The sequence below is a fragment of the Anser cygnoides genome, chromosome 2, assembly GCF_040182565.1.
Source record: "Anser cygnoides isolate HZ-2024a breed goose chromosome 2, Taihu_goose_T2T_genome, whole genome shotgun sequence".
In the NCBI taxonomy this organism is placed as follows: Eukaryota; Metazoa; Chordata; class Aves; order Anseriformes; family Anatidae; genus Anser; species Anser cygnoides.
In genome coordinates, this window is record NC_089874.1 from 34,365,535 (window position 1) to 34,380,337 (window position 14,803).

The 14,803-nt window shown below is 46.8% G+C and overlaps 1 protein-coding gene across 9 annotated transcripts in view; it reads right to left on the reverse strand.

The window, feature by feature from the left end:
- HYCC1 (hyccin PI4KA lipid kinase complex subunit 1) overlaps positions 1–2,420 on the reverse strand; it is a 44,208-nt gene extending 41,788 nt beyond the window's left edge. For 4 of the 9 annotated variants that reach the window (XM_013171832.3, XM_048070263.2, XM_013171839.3 and 1 more), the window contains exon 1: positions 1,527–1,665. The gene's annotated coding sequence lies outside the window, so the exon portion shown is untranslated. Of the gene's footprint in view, positions 1–1,526; positions 1,691–1,767; positions 2,129–2,161; positions 2,270–2,290 lie in introns of those variants that run through there. The other 5 variants (XM_048070259.2, XM_048070260.2, XM_048070261.2 and 2 more) reach the window with 5 other exon arrangements.
- Positions 2,421–14,803: the final 12,383 nt, after the last annotated feature.

Below are 14,803 nucleotides of genomic sequence, written 5' to 3' on the forward strand. Positions count from 1 at the left end.
ATATTATCATCACCATAAACATTTAAGGCTCATTCAAATGCCATTTCCAAGCCTCAAACATAAAAAGCACTCCGCAGGCTCTTAGTCCCAAAGGAAAGCCTGGGAACTGTGACTTTTCTCTTACAAATCAAGCAGATTTCTCAAACTTCCACAGAACCTGAAACAAAGCAGCGTCAAGCTGGGCCATAAAATGCATATTTATTTTCTAATCAAAATAGCCAGACGGTAGTCAACATTTAAAAACTAATGATAGTGAGATAAATCTCCAGAACGAACAAGGTGGTTTTCACGTTGCACATACTGAAGTAAGTCACAGATCAGAGAGAACCTACCTACCTTGAGGTAGGATTTAACGAAAGGGCATTTCTTGACATGAACGTGTTTCCTTGTGTGCGATAACGTACTAAGAAATAGATTAACTCCGTGACTTACTGCTAGGCTAGTCATAACATTTGCATCAGTAAGTGGGCTCAGAGCTTAGGGCCAGCCCCATTGTGCTAAGTAAAATACAGATGACACATACCATTTACAGGGCCTAGCCTTGCAATATCTTTCGCACATTCTTGTTTGCAATACAAGTCTTTACAAATTAAAATCCAAGTGACTTAACCATCCAGCTATGCCTGTGAACATGTCTACCATGAACTTTCCCAAGTGAAAGAGAACCCTCCCATTCATGTAGCTATTGCAGAAGTTTGAGATGATTCTGCCCATGAAAGCCTTCTTCCTTTTAAGAAGCATTCTGAGTAAACTTAACTTGTCCCCTGAAACAGCTCACCATTGAAAGGAAGTGAAATGCTAAAATTAATAAATCATCCGCAGCAACACGAACTTCCTCAAAATTGTCACCCCTCTGTTAAAAGCCCTGTTAAAAGCACCCTGTCTCACACAAAGGTTATCACAGAGAAGAAGAAGCTGAGTTTTGCATTTCAAAAGTAGTATTTTCATGTTGTCTCCTTACTCTGGAGGAAAAAACGTATCCAAGCACAATGCCAGATGGATTCAGCTCAACTTTAACGTTTGTTACTATTACCTCAAGTATTTCACTGATGAAAGTGAAATAGACTGGAAGTTAATTTCACCACGCTTTCCAAGGATACTGACTTTTCACAACTTAAAAAGAACTTGTTGGAAGGTGGAGATGACAACAAAAGCACGGCACTGTCACAGAGGAAGGCATGCTGTGAAAGGCACAAGCTTCTGAAAAGATGCTTTGTAGCATCTAGCTGCATTCTCAGAGGCAAAAAAAACCTGCAGAAAAGCCTTTTAAATGCAGTGACAACCAATCATCAACGTCGCTCTACACTTTGCCACACAAAACTGCTCCTTCGCCGTGTCATTTGCTCAAGTCGCTTTTAAAATAACACTAATCATTAAGCCTGAACGTGCAGCTGACAAAACTACTTAGCCGCAATCAACAGAAGCTAGTATTTTATTCCTCTACACTCGTCGCGTGTATCGGCAACCGGTATTGGGAACGATCAGAGATCGGCGTTACAAGACACACGCTCCTCGGGTACCCAAACCTTTTCCTTGAGGACGCACAACTTTCCTGACAGAGCCAGGGTTCCGCTGGAAGAGAAACAAGGAGGGCAGCTCCCAGGATCACAGCAGTCAGCCCGCGGCCGTTACTTCTGCATCGGATATTCCCTTTGGACGACAGCGTGGGGCAAGCTGGCGCGATCTGGGGCGCGATGAGGCGATTTGGGGCGCGATGAGGCGATTTGGGGCGCGATGAGGCGATTTGGGGCGCGCTGGGCTCAATACCGAAAGCTCCCCCGGCACAGCCTCCCGCAGCACTTCCTCCTCACGACGCCCGGCCGCCAACTCTCGCCGCGTACAACTGTTGCTGCCGCTTCTCGCACCCCTGCCCGCACCGCCTCCAGCCGACGCGGCGCGGAAAAACGGTGAAAATTGAAAATAAAAGGCGGAGAGGGGCGGGCGGCACGGCGAGGCGGGCGGCACGCCGCGGCACCGCTGCACGGTGCCCGCCCGGGGGGCAGCTCTTTGTCTGCCCGCCGCCCCCAGCCCGCTGCCGCCTCCCGCAGCCCTCGGGGGACGGATTCGGCACGGGGAGGACCGGAGCCGGCGGGGCGCTGCCCGGCGCTGCCCAGCCCTGCCCTGCCCTGCCCTGCCCTGCCCTGCCCGCCCCGGCGGGTACCGGCTGCCCGCGGGCCGTGGGGGCTCCCCGCAGCCGTTGGCCGCCCAACGGCCGCCGCCGTCCCGCGCGGCCCCGCCGAGTTCCCTCAGCGGCCGCGCGCCCCCGCTCACTCCTCGCTCGCTCACTCACCCCGCCCGCCCCGCGGCGCCTCCGCTGCTCACGGACGCGCTCGCCCGCGGGGAGCGACGGCGGGAGGGAGGCGGCGGGCTGGCACCGCCCGAGCGGCCGCTGCCTGACGGCGGCGGCGGCCAATGGGCGTGCGAAGCGCGGTCACGCTAGCCAATGGGGTCCTCTGCTCGCCACCGGGGGCGGGGCCGTCCCGCGGGCTGGGCGGGCGGCGCCGCGGGGCTCTGAGGGAGCCCGGGGGGGGGGCGGGCGGCGCCGTGGGGGTCCCGTAGCCGCCTCAGGGCTCCCGGCAGCGACTCCCCAGTATAAGCACTGCCCCTGTCCCTGCTCCCTGGGCTCTGTCCTGCTCGGGCTGCTCCGGAGAATTGTCTTGGAATAAAACGGAGCGAGCATAATTAGCCACTTTTTGTTTTAATGATAGTTCTAATTTTTTTTTTATTTTCGTTTGCGCCGCGACGCTTTCCTTGCAGGCGTGTTTCGGGGATTAATTTTTAATCCTCAGAAGCACATGCTTAGGGTAATCCGCGGGATCAATGCGGATTAAATTAATCAGTAATCTGCGCCGGGGACTGGCAGGGCCCGCAGTGGTGTCCCCTGCCCCCCCCCCGTGCCAGGGGGTGTCCCTGCACCCATTGTGTCAAGGGGGGGGTCCCATTGTGCCAAGGGGTGTCCCATTGTGCCAAGGGGGTCCCACTGTGCCAAGGGGGTCCCACTGTGCCAAGGGGCTCCCATTGTCCATTGTGCCAAGGGGGTCCCATTGTGCCAAGGGGGTCCCATTGTGCCAAGGGGGGTCCCATTGTGCCAATCCCCTTGTGGGGGTCCCACTGTGCCAAGGGGTGTCCCCTGCACCTGCTATGCCAAGAGGTGTTCCCCTGCACCCGCTGCTCCAGGGCCCAGCTCCCCCACACCTTGCCCCCACAGCTCTCCTGCCCACAGAGGATCTCCATTCCCACACCAGCTGGTTACACGAGCTTGGAGCCCGAGGAACTGGCAGGTTCAACGCCTTCACTCAAAATCCACCCTTCCTGCATTCATACCTCGGTGTCTTTCTGCTTAAGCTGTGCCTCAACCTGTACCATCGTAACACTCATTTCCACGGGTGTCCAGTGTGTTGTTCAAATTCGGTGACAATGAAACGTATGGGTTATTTTCAAGGATTTTCAATAACACAAATAACACACAAAAACTGCTTTTAAAATGTAAATGTCTTTCTTACTAAGTCATTTCTCTTTATGCTACTCCCACTGTTTTATGGTCTAACTTCATTCTGGCGTCAGTTTCTATGACACTGGATAAAATGGGTCTGTTTTCCTGAAAAAAAGAGATGGTATTAGTTCCAACGAAGGTGTAAGGGAGTTCTGTTATTTTACTACGGTAAGATGAAGAGAGACAGTTAAATGACACAGTCTTAGGAACAACTAAACAGAACTTTATGAGTAAGATTTTCTTTTTTTTTTTTTTTTTTCACCTTAGAAAGAACATACATCTGAATCAGAGCCAGAATGCTTAATGCTCTTTTTTCCCCTTCTAATTACCAAGTAACAGAGATTCTTTGCATTTCCATCACTTTCTGCCAGCAGTGCAGGCATAAGCAGCTCCCATCAGAACGCTTCCCGCCTGCCGACTGTACCTGTTCCTGAGATCCTTTTGGTTTCTGGGACCACACAATTACCTGACTAGCCAAACCAATTCAGTCTGAAGATAACCAAGTGAAAAAAGACCATTTAAAAACCAGATTCTCTTCCCTGGCCTGGTTTTGTGCTCAGTCCTGCAGATCTGGGAGCAGCGTGGAATACAGAAAAAACCATGCGAGTAAAGATGCAGCAGTGCAAGAGGAGTTTAAAAACAAATTTGTCAGCCTGTATCCTCAGTTCTATCACATATACAGCATCAGGAAGGAATACAGGTACTGATGTGGACTCTGTATCCCAGCGCTGCTGTGGGTTGCGACATAAAGGACATGCTAGGTGACCCTGTTAGTTGCAAACAGAGGCAGTGAGATCATACTGTCATTAGTTATTAATGTTTCTGTTATTGATGCATTATGACTCTAACAATTAGTAAAAGTAATGAATCATGCACAAATGAAAGGCAGACATACTTCACATGCAGCATATGAGATACAATGACAGTTCTGCAACTTCAGGTCACATTATTAAAAGAGAATAGTTTACCTGGTATTACTTTCTGGTTTTACTTAAATTAGGCATTCCTAGGACATTAGCCTTAAATACCCTAAATGCCCAAAACTGTTTGCAGTGCATCCTTTCACTAAGTATTGATATTTCCGTGCATAGAGGTGTGCGTCATTTATTCCCTTTTAATCTTATGTTTGTGGCAGATTTTTTTCCCATTAGAAATCCATTCCAAGTTGCCCTCTGAGAGGAGGGCTACAAAGACTCAGGACTTGTGTTCCACTTCTCCAGCAGCCAAGGTTGCTCGGTGTTTCAGAAACAGTTTTTCCAGGAAGCAGTTTCCTTTAGTTTTCACAAAATATTCTTATTGCTCAGGAAAATAATTCGGAACCAACAGCTTCTGCCCATTTGACTATTTTTGATCTGCGTTTTTCATTGTAAGATCTTATATTAAGATCTTATATTTAGATTGCAAACTATAACGGGGTTGTTAGTCTCTTCAAAAATAGAAATCCTTGATAAATAAATACTTAACAACTGTAATCTCTGTCATATGACCGCGTTCTTAAAGCTCAATTCAATGCACAGTCCATTTTTAAAAAAAAAAACAGTGCATCTGGACCTCAGGAAAAAATAGCATTTATTACCAGTCATCTGATCTGATACCAAATCCACAGCCTGCAAGACACCAAGAAAGGCACTGTTTAGGAAGGCAGACATTGTGTCACTCCTCCGTCCCAGCCCCAGCCTAGGCCAGGCGAGCCGTGACTGCGGCTGCATGCTGGTAGCACCTCCATGGAGCAATCCTTCTGTGTCAGGCAGGATGGAAAAATGCTCACTTCAGAATTAAGGGCAGTCCTGTCTTGATTGGAAATTCAGCTAACATTGTCAACAATGCCCAGAACTCGCTCTGCCCTTCACAGAGCCTTTGATAGTGCCTCTGATTTGGACCACGAGCAAGCACCAAGTCATTCTTCTAATCAGCAGAGTTCTAAGGGCTTCGAACCAAATGCAAGGGTCCCCGGAGGCTACTGGTCTGACATCCTCCTTGAAAGCAGTTTCAAGGAAAATAATGCTGGCCTAAGAACAAAAAACGGATATTCTGAAATTTCCTTTCAAATGAAAATGAAAAGTCAACACTTTTTGCAAAACGAATTCTGCAGTTTTTATTTTGGGAAACAACTGGCAGAAATAAAATATTTTGACAGCATCAGATGTTCAGTTTGCACTTACGGTTTTCCTCTTAATATTCTAGTTTCAACCACAAATAAAATATCTGGATAACTTTTTCTTGAAAACACAAATGAAACTGCTATGTTCCTACAAAAAGTTAAGTTTTATCAAAACCATGTTTTGACAGAAAACTGCTGTGGCCGAAGTCTCTTTACAAGATCTTTCAGGAAAGTGACAAATCACTAATGTCTGCTTGACTCAAACACTGAAGATCTCAGTCTCATTTTTTTTGTATTATCTCAAAAGCAAGGAACAATGTTTACAACACTAGAAAATAAAATGTAATAGGTTCTGACTTTGCTTAAATTTTAAGGAGAGGCTATGGCATGGATCCAGTAAGAGAAAAAAATATATATATATATTTATATATATATATATATTTTTTTTTTTCTCACTGTACCACTAACGTAAGGCGAAGTTTAACAAAAATACGGGAACTAAATCCTAATAAATATAAATAAAGAATAATCTGTTCTTACAGCATGAGAGCCAGGAAGCCCATTGCTTCTTCTTCCTCACACTTCCCTGAGAACACACTGCACTGGGACTGTGACGAACACCAGCATCAAGCAGAGGTTAAAAGCACGCACGTAGGTTTGTAGCGCAGCAATTACCAGGATTAATTGCTGGAAGGGACAGACATAAACCTTGCCTCAGAGCCCACACAGCCTGGAGTCCTAGAAACCAGCACTCGAGGTAAGGGAGGGGAAGAGGAGAAATGCGTGGAGGTTGCTCTCACAAGACAAACAAGCAACTACACAGCATCAGGAGAGAATCGCGGGCAGGGGAGGCTGTGTTGGCGAGCTGGAAGAACGTGGCAGACACCCACCCGAGCACGAAGCCCCCTGTGCATCCCGCAGCACCGCAGCCCTCCCTGCTAAGCAAAGTACCAAAAGAAAGGCTGCCAAGCAGCAGGAGTTTTATGCGATATCCCCGTGCAATGCTGTCCTGTGGTTGCTGATGAAGAGGGTGGGGTTGGGCTCGGCGCTAGCGGCTGGCGTTGCATTATCGCTGACCCTCGGGTCGTGCTGGTGAGCTCTGCCTTTGAATCACAAGGGCTGGAATCCCAAGCACATGCTTTGCTAATGGAAGCTCTCCCTTCTGATGTAACCCCATTAACCCCCAAAACAGGGAGGTAGATCCAAGCCTACAAAGCCCGTCTGTCTTCCGACGGACCGGATAAGAGGCTTGATGCTCAGTGTTAAGCCCTTAGTACGTATACTGCAGTTGGCTTCACGCAGAACTGGTGGAAGCAGTCCTAAAAAGCAGCACCAGTAGGTCCATACAGCAAGATCAGTTTGATCTGACCCAGCCTGACCCCCACCACTCCATCTGACTCCCAGCTGTACCTCTTCCAAGACACAAGAACCAGCGCTGGTCCAAAGACTCCGCATTTCAATCTATTCCCCTGGAAACGCTAAGGCTTCAGCTGTATTACTAAGGTTCATAGCCCTGAGGGAGCATAACGTTTGTTTTAAAGCAGATAGGGCAACATATCACAGGGCTAAACTGCAGCAAGGGAGGCAGAAGGTGGGCGTTAGGAAGTCCTGCTCCAACCACACAGACAGCTCTGCAGCTGGAGCAGGTCGTGGGAAGAAAATGTGGAATTACCATCGGGTCAGTTTTTAAGAACAGTTCAGGTGTACTGACCATGATTTAAGGTGGATACGGGGAACTGAGTGATACCTCTTTGTGAGTTATCTTCTGATCTTTTGGGCTTTTATCAGCTGCACTTATTCTCTCAAAGTAATGGGTTACAGTCTGAATATTTTAAGACTTTAGGGAAACTTGAAATACTAAATTACTGTTTTATAGAATGCTTTTAGAATAAAAATGTGAATACTGTTAATGGGAATGTAAGTATTCTTAAATAGGAATACGTGTGTACCAAAAAGTTACCTACTTGAAGCAAAATACAAAACAGACATGAGGTAGTAGTTACCTTTGTCACCTTTTCTGACAGATTATAACCAACTTTGTCTTCTTCTTTTATAGTTGGCATCTATATCTTTCCAATTCTTAAGGTGTTTCTATTTTATTTTTTTATTGTATGTTTTATTATTAACTCTGGTAATAAAACCTCGTACGCTTCCTGAGGATAAAGACCTGTTTTTTCCCCAGCTCCATACTACTTTCACAGTGCCCAAATGAGATGTAATTCCAAACAAGTCTTTGCAGCCCTCTCTCTCCGTGCATTTTAGTAGATGCTTATGGGGCTTTTGTGATATTTCATTTGAGAAGGTTTCACTTACTCAAAACAATCAGACTAGGTGCCTGCTCTTGCTCCGTCAAGAGAATCAACTGTTTTGTTTTCAGTAAATATTTTGTTTTCCTGCCAGCAGAGAGCCTTTCTACTTGGTCAAGGACAAAATTCCAGCCAACTTTTTTTTTAATGTGAACAATAAAAAAATCTTGCCAATAAGGCTCACTTTCCTCCTAATGTGGGAGGTCACAAATTTGGTCTAATCATTTGGCCGTTCTCCCTAGAACTTATAAATGTTGACTGCAGAGACTGGCTTCAGTCTTAGACACTGTGCTAAGGAGGAGAAGCAGACTCCTAAGTTAATCAGGCCATTAGTGCCCTGCTTTCTTGCTGTCTACTTTCTCAAAGCCTGACATTTTAAAGAAGAAAAACTTATTATTCATAGGGCTATTATCCGGAGAAAAGAGTACATTCAAATTATGGACTTGTTATTTGATATAGATGCACCCTGTTGATTTTTAGAAAGTCACATCTCAGCCCAGCAGCCTCCTTGCTTCACGTGGCCCAGCTTGTGCTCTGTTTTATCTGACGGCATCTCACTGTAGCATCATTCTGTCGTGAAGAACATTGGTGTAGCACTGGTTGAAATTAAAAAAGGACCACACGCATTAGGTACATATCACATATCCGATCAAACCGCTGGGACGTTCAAGGGGAAAAAAGGTTTCTGTTTTGTGCAAGAACTTCATGATCTTAGATGCTATGTCCTGATAAAATCAGATCAGCATTTGACAATAGCCAAACATATTTTCAGCCCGTTTCTCTAACTCTGCTGTAGACGTGTATGTTCCAGCCTTGCAGCCCTTGTGCGTGTCACTGCCAGTGACTGACTTGTCTCCTGCCTTTTCTGGGGATTTGCTCTCTGTTTGACAGATTAAAATTATAGCCAGTTATGTTGTAGGGTTGTGGCTTTATTCACCACTAGATAACCATCGTAAGACGCATCGCTCACTCAGACAGCCCTGAGTCTTAAAACTGACTGGATGCCAGAAGGTCGGGTGCTGGCAGGTGTGGGGAGATTCGTTGTTGATAGAAACAAAGTGGGAGGGTTTTGCTTTTCCTTTGGAGAAATCACTGCTAAGGAGGAACTGAGGGGGAAAAAAAAAAAAAAAAGTATAACAGAAAGCCTGAGATGGCATTGAGCAAGGGATGCCGAACGAATGAAGCTCTATAGCTGGGAAAAAGCAAGCAGCCGACAAACAGAATTGCACATGCACGTGTGCACGTATACATCTGTATTTGTGGCCACCCTTGGAGCATATAAACCCCGCTGCCACGAACCACAGCCCCGACTGGTGACTACGTATTAATAGCCACCATGCTTTTCAAAGCATCATAAAAACGAGATGCACTCTGTAAATGCTAACCGCTGAGAGAGCTATCATATTTTGACAGAAGGGAAGCCTACTGCAGCAAAGCTTTTTCCCTCCCTTGGCACAGGACCTCTCATCACACGCATCCCCAGCGGTATTTCCCATTGTCACAATGACATCTACTGGAGGGGATGGGGTTGAACACGGATTTCTCTGTCCAGGTGTTAACACTTCCAGTGCCAGCAGGGCCGGTGCAAATCCTCGTACTGAAAACCGGCGGAGGGGTGAAATGGGCACAAAGCAACATGTCAATGTTATTGCTCTATTTTACACTCCCTCAAGAGACGCGCGATAAAAAAAAGAATGAGAGGAAATGATTCAAACCTCGTCTACAATGTGTAAATAAAAATGACCCGGCCACATATTTTTAAATGATTAGATGAAAAGGAAATGAACTTGTTAAATATCTCTTGAAAGATATAACAATCACTAACTTTAGAAGAATACGTCGCTGTGGCACTCCAAAGATACGTAAGTCCAAAACACAGGTTTGTTAAAATAAATTAAATATTAGAAATTGGTTATGCAAACCAGCATAAATTGAAAAGAAAATGTATAGCATGCTTTTACATTTCAGGTGTTTAATTTTATTCACAATAAAAATACTGAATGCTTACATGAAAAAACCAGTATATATTCTTGCTACATTTTCACTTGAGGAGGTCCTACTGCCTGCACAGGGCAAGGCAGGCGTCAAGTCCATCTACTGCCCTCTTCCCTTCCCTTCCCTTCCCTTCCCTTCCCTTCCCTTCCCTTCCCTTCCCTTCCCTTCCCTTCCCTTCCCTTCCCTTCCCTTCCCTTCCCTTCCCTTCCCTTCCCTTCCCTTCCCTTCCCTTCCCTTCCCTTCCCTTCCCTTCCCTTCCCTTCCCTTCCCTTCCCTTCCCTTCCTTTCCCTTCCCTTCCCTTCCCTTCGCTTCCCATGGCCAGATTTTGCCATGAAACCAAACAAAAACAGTCCTGGTCAAATAAACTTGCAGCCTAGCATGGCACAAACCCAGACTTACAAAAAAAAAAAAATAACAAACAAAAACAAAAACAAAAGAGTCTTTAACAAAATGAGGTGTTTTGACTCCTGGAGTCTCCTTTTCCTTCTAGTGTAGGAATAGAAACAATAACAGCGGCCTGCAGATGAGACGGTGGTATGAAATTTGTGTATTCTTCAGAAAATTCACAATATACAACATCAGGAAATTTTTCCATAAGAAGGAAATTCACTGGGATAACAGAGAGAGGTGAGGACAGAAGAAGAACACGAGGGAATCGTTGCAGTTGGCATGCTTGAAGAGAGGAACAAGGCGGAAAGCAAGAGGAGAGGAAACGAGACCGCTGGGGCAGCCAGACGTGGGGCTTGGAGGGCAAGGCCCCAGAGCTTGAGCTTGGCAACAGGTAAAGGTACACTCGGGGACTCAAAGTGTGAAATCAACACTGGAAGGTACTGTAGGACCAACTGGGAAGAAGCAGTGCCTGTGTCTGGGAGGGCAGTGAGGAAGAGCACTGTATATTGCGTGTGCTGAGCAGCTGCTCCATGTAGGAACGGGTAGGAAGCCTGATATGCCCTCTGCCCAGCTTCCTGAGCATGCTTGTCCTGGATTTCAGGCTGCCTAGAAATCAGAAGAGCATTGGCAAAGCAATTTGGCAGCAGATGGCTGCTGCTAAAAGAAGTCAGCTACTGCCCAAGGTATTAGGCCAGAAACATGCTCAGTGCTTGGCAGCTCGGGAGTGAGCTGAAAGGTGGGGGCCACACGGCTGAAAGGAGAGCACCGCTCCCCCCGTAGTGATGTACCTCTGTTGGAAAGGGAAAAAATTAAATTAAATTAAATTTTAAAAAAGATGCTTCAAAAGGATTTTACAAAAGACTTCTTCAAACAACTCCGCGTAACCAACAGTTAAGTTAAATCGCAATTTTTGGGAACACTACTGCCTTTTCCTTGCAGGACGTCTCCCAGCTAGCTGGAGCAGTAGTTACAGGAGCTGCCTGTGCATGCAACTATTTAACGCCTCCCTCCATGAAACACCGCCCTCAGCAGGGTTAGGGGCATCATAAAGGAGGGGAAACAAAAAAGGCAAAGTCACAAATATGGCATAGGAAGAAGACAAAAAATGAATGAAAATACTCAAAAAGTGTTTTTGAAATGTGGGAAAGCAGCTTCTTAGCACTGCTGTACTTGAAGAATGCCTCTCACCTCAGTCTGAGCAGGTTTCTTCCCACAACCCAAGCCTCTGGCTATCACTTTTTTTTTGTGTGTGTGTGTGTGTGTGTGCTGAAATATGATGCTTCTGCCTTCAGCCAGGGCCCTGTCTGCACTTTCCAGACTATGAGTTATGAGTCCCCTCCTCCTCCACACATAACTATTTCTGTTTTCTCCGGAATCAATGACAGTGGTAATGAGCAGCCAACTTAAACTCTATTATCTTATACTTGCATGTGAAAGCCATTAGATAAAGCATATCTCTAAAACAGTGAAACTGTCCACACGTACAATTCTTAGGCTTGCCATCCTCCTATCCGGCAGGGTTGGATTTGTTTGAATTTCCATTACAACCTCTCTCCCCTTGCCTCTGCCAGTTTGTCTCCACGGGGAGCTGCTGAGAGGTGATCTTCCCCTCCTGTGTCTTCTCAAAGGGTTTATGAGTGTTTCGGCTCCTTTTCATCTTCAAGGTCTCAGACTGAAGTTTGTTTCTCCTTGGAGACTGCGTGCAGTGTCCCTGAGTCTGCCGGCTTCGCCTGTTATCTTTTCGCTGTGAGCCTGGCTGGTCTTGTGCGGGGACCGACTGCACCTCCTGCTCCTTGTTTGCTCTTCCCGCAGCCTCAGGCTAAGCTGAAGAAGATGGGACACCCAAAATTCAGCCTGTACAGATCCTGTTTTCTCTCCATGATCCAGACATGTACCTTTCACTGGCTTGTTGCATCCCAGTGCTAAGAGTTTTATTACTTCTCATTTTTGTCAGTTACCCGCTGTAAACGTCCCAAACCACCGTCATTCACACCGGTCAGATCAAAGATCAGCCTACACGTGACTGTGGCTGCACAAAGACCACCAAGAGCACTGATTGCTCATCTTTATTATGCTCGTGTCAGCCTTAAAAGTCCACCTTAGGAATCTGCAAATACCTCACTGTGTAACTTTAATGAAGATTAGGACAGAGTGTTCTTAGGGTATCAGAATTTCTTATACAAATGTCAGTACAAAATTTTGTTTTGACTGAACTAAAAGAAGCAATACAGCTTTTTTTTTTTTTTTTTTTTTTTCTCACACACGCCCCGAAATATCCTGTTTACTTACCTACCATTTCAGCACAGACAACACAACCTCCTGGGGCAGACACAACTTAAGGAAGAACTGGAGCGCAACACCCGTGCAGCTGCTCTGATTAGTGAATGGGACCAGGACATCCTCATCTCGGGTAAACACAATCTATCAGAGGTAACTGACAGACTACAAGGTTGATAGATTACCAAATTACCAAAGCTCACCCAGCCTGCCCCATTGTACTTCGGGCACAGCAGCATTGTTCTGGAGGCCGGTGCAGAAGCTGCTGGAGATAAGTTTGCCCCCCCTTTCTCCATTTCCATTTACAGTTTCCTTTCTTCTCATGAGAACAGAAAAAAAAAATAAGCCTTTGCAATCATCGGTCGCTGTTCTTGAGCCTGACCTTCTGCAGGGCTGGCTCTCTGCTTCGCTTAGATCTCTGTAGCTCAAGATCTATGTCGATGAGACTAATGTTTTTAGACACTTGGCAAGACCAAGCCAGAGGGGATGCATCTTGCAAGACTGTTTGGAGCAGCCCTTTGAACGCCATAATCATGCTTCTTGCCGGCCACGTAGGGCAGCACCTCCCCAGTACGTTTCACAGTTCCTGTGTTGTGGGACATCGTGTTTCTTGGTCCCTCGAGACACAAAGCCTTACTTCACCCTGTACAGTCTCATTTCTGCGATGGAGTCAGTGCAGCCAGCCTCTCACCTGCTGCAAGCACCACTTGCGTGGCGCTGCAGTAACACAGCTGCTTGACAGCACACGCCAGGGCTGCACAGGGCGGGGAAAAACCCATCCATCTAAAGAAAGCCTCGGGAGGATTTCAGATAGGTTAAGTGAATTGTCCCACTGAAGTTCATCCAGAATACCACACCGAGCTGGACTCGCGGTTTTACTAAGTGCTTACATCTCTGCTGACATCAGTGATCTGCAGCTGTTCACAACAACATGAATCTGGCCTGGGAGCTGACGATCCTGTGGCTTGCAGGCAGGAGGGGGGCGACAAGAAGCGTCATTTATTTTGGATAGAAGTGGGTCGGGGGCTGTGTCACAACCCCCTCGCTGCCTGGTGGAAGCTAGTGACTGCCCTGCTATGTCCATGCCGTGGCGTGTGTGTTACTGGGGAGACATCGACATTGCCACGGCCGACAGAGTGAGACACCATAGCGTAACAGGCACTGTCTGACCTTTACATATTCATAAAGGCTTTCATTAATTTGTTTGGATTCTGGATTATTTTCTAAAGCAGCAACAACACACGCTGCCGAAGGCAGCAGCTCTGTTCCCAGCATCCCAGCAACAGGCACTCACTTAACACTGCCTGGGCTGGCATCCAGACAGACCCAGCGCTTCCCCCAACCCCTACCTCAAGCCCCTATCTCTCTCTGTCACCTCCCCTGCCACCCCGCCACGGGTTTCGCTGTCTGTGTGCCAGGGATCCAAGGTCTAGCTCTGATGCAGCCCAGCTGCATAACCTTGGCTCACGCTTCTGGGAGGATTGCAAGGCTGCGGCCAAACGCCGTGAGAAGGTCCAGGCAAAATAAGGGAAGGTAAAATTAGAGAGGCGGGTGAAAACTTGGTGAAAGACTGGGTGAAAGACAGCAACCCCACAAACTTGATGATCTGCTCCAGAAAGCAGCAGAGGCCAGCCCACCCCGTCCTGACAGGTGCTGCAACGACTTTTCGGTGCCTTTTGTGGGGACATGAGCATGCGAACTCTGGTAGCCTGTTAAATCCCAGCTATCTTGCATGTGTGTGAGCCAATAAATTGTTGCTTTATACTTTTAAGCTGTGTTTGGCCTGACTGCAGAGACTCTTTACATATGGCTAAACGTGCTGGAACCTAAAAGGATCAGTTACAGTCAACTGCAGAGCAGCTTCCCTTACTCATCATTAATCATTGTTTCTTTCAAAACCAGCTTCTTCCTACCCACAGAACAAATATTTAGTCAAATGAACATGACAAATACATCAGCGTCATTCCAAGATGGTTCCTCAAAACTCGTTAGTACGAGCAGCCTCGTTAGCACTGAGTCTCGCTGCTCCTTCAGCAGTCATTCAGAGCCCAGGCTGCCCCAGGCCGTACAGGTCTCCCCTCTCTGCGCCACAAAACACTTCCAAAGCATCAGCCCAGTGCATGACTGGGGAGAGAGGAGCTAGAGGGGAAAAGTATTTTATTTTATTTTCTTCAGCTCGATGCTGGAATGACTCATTTTTTTATACAGTCTCTTCACTTGCTAACTAACCAGATTTCCTG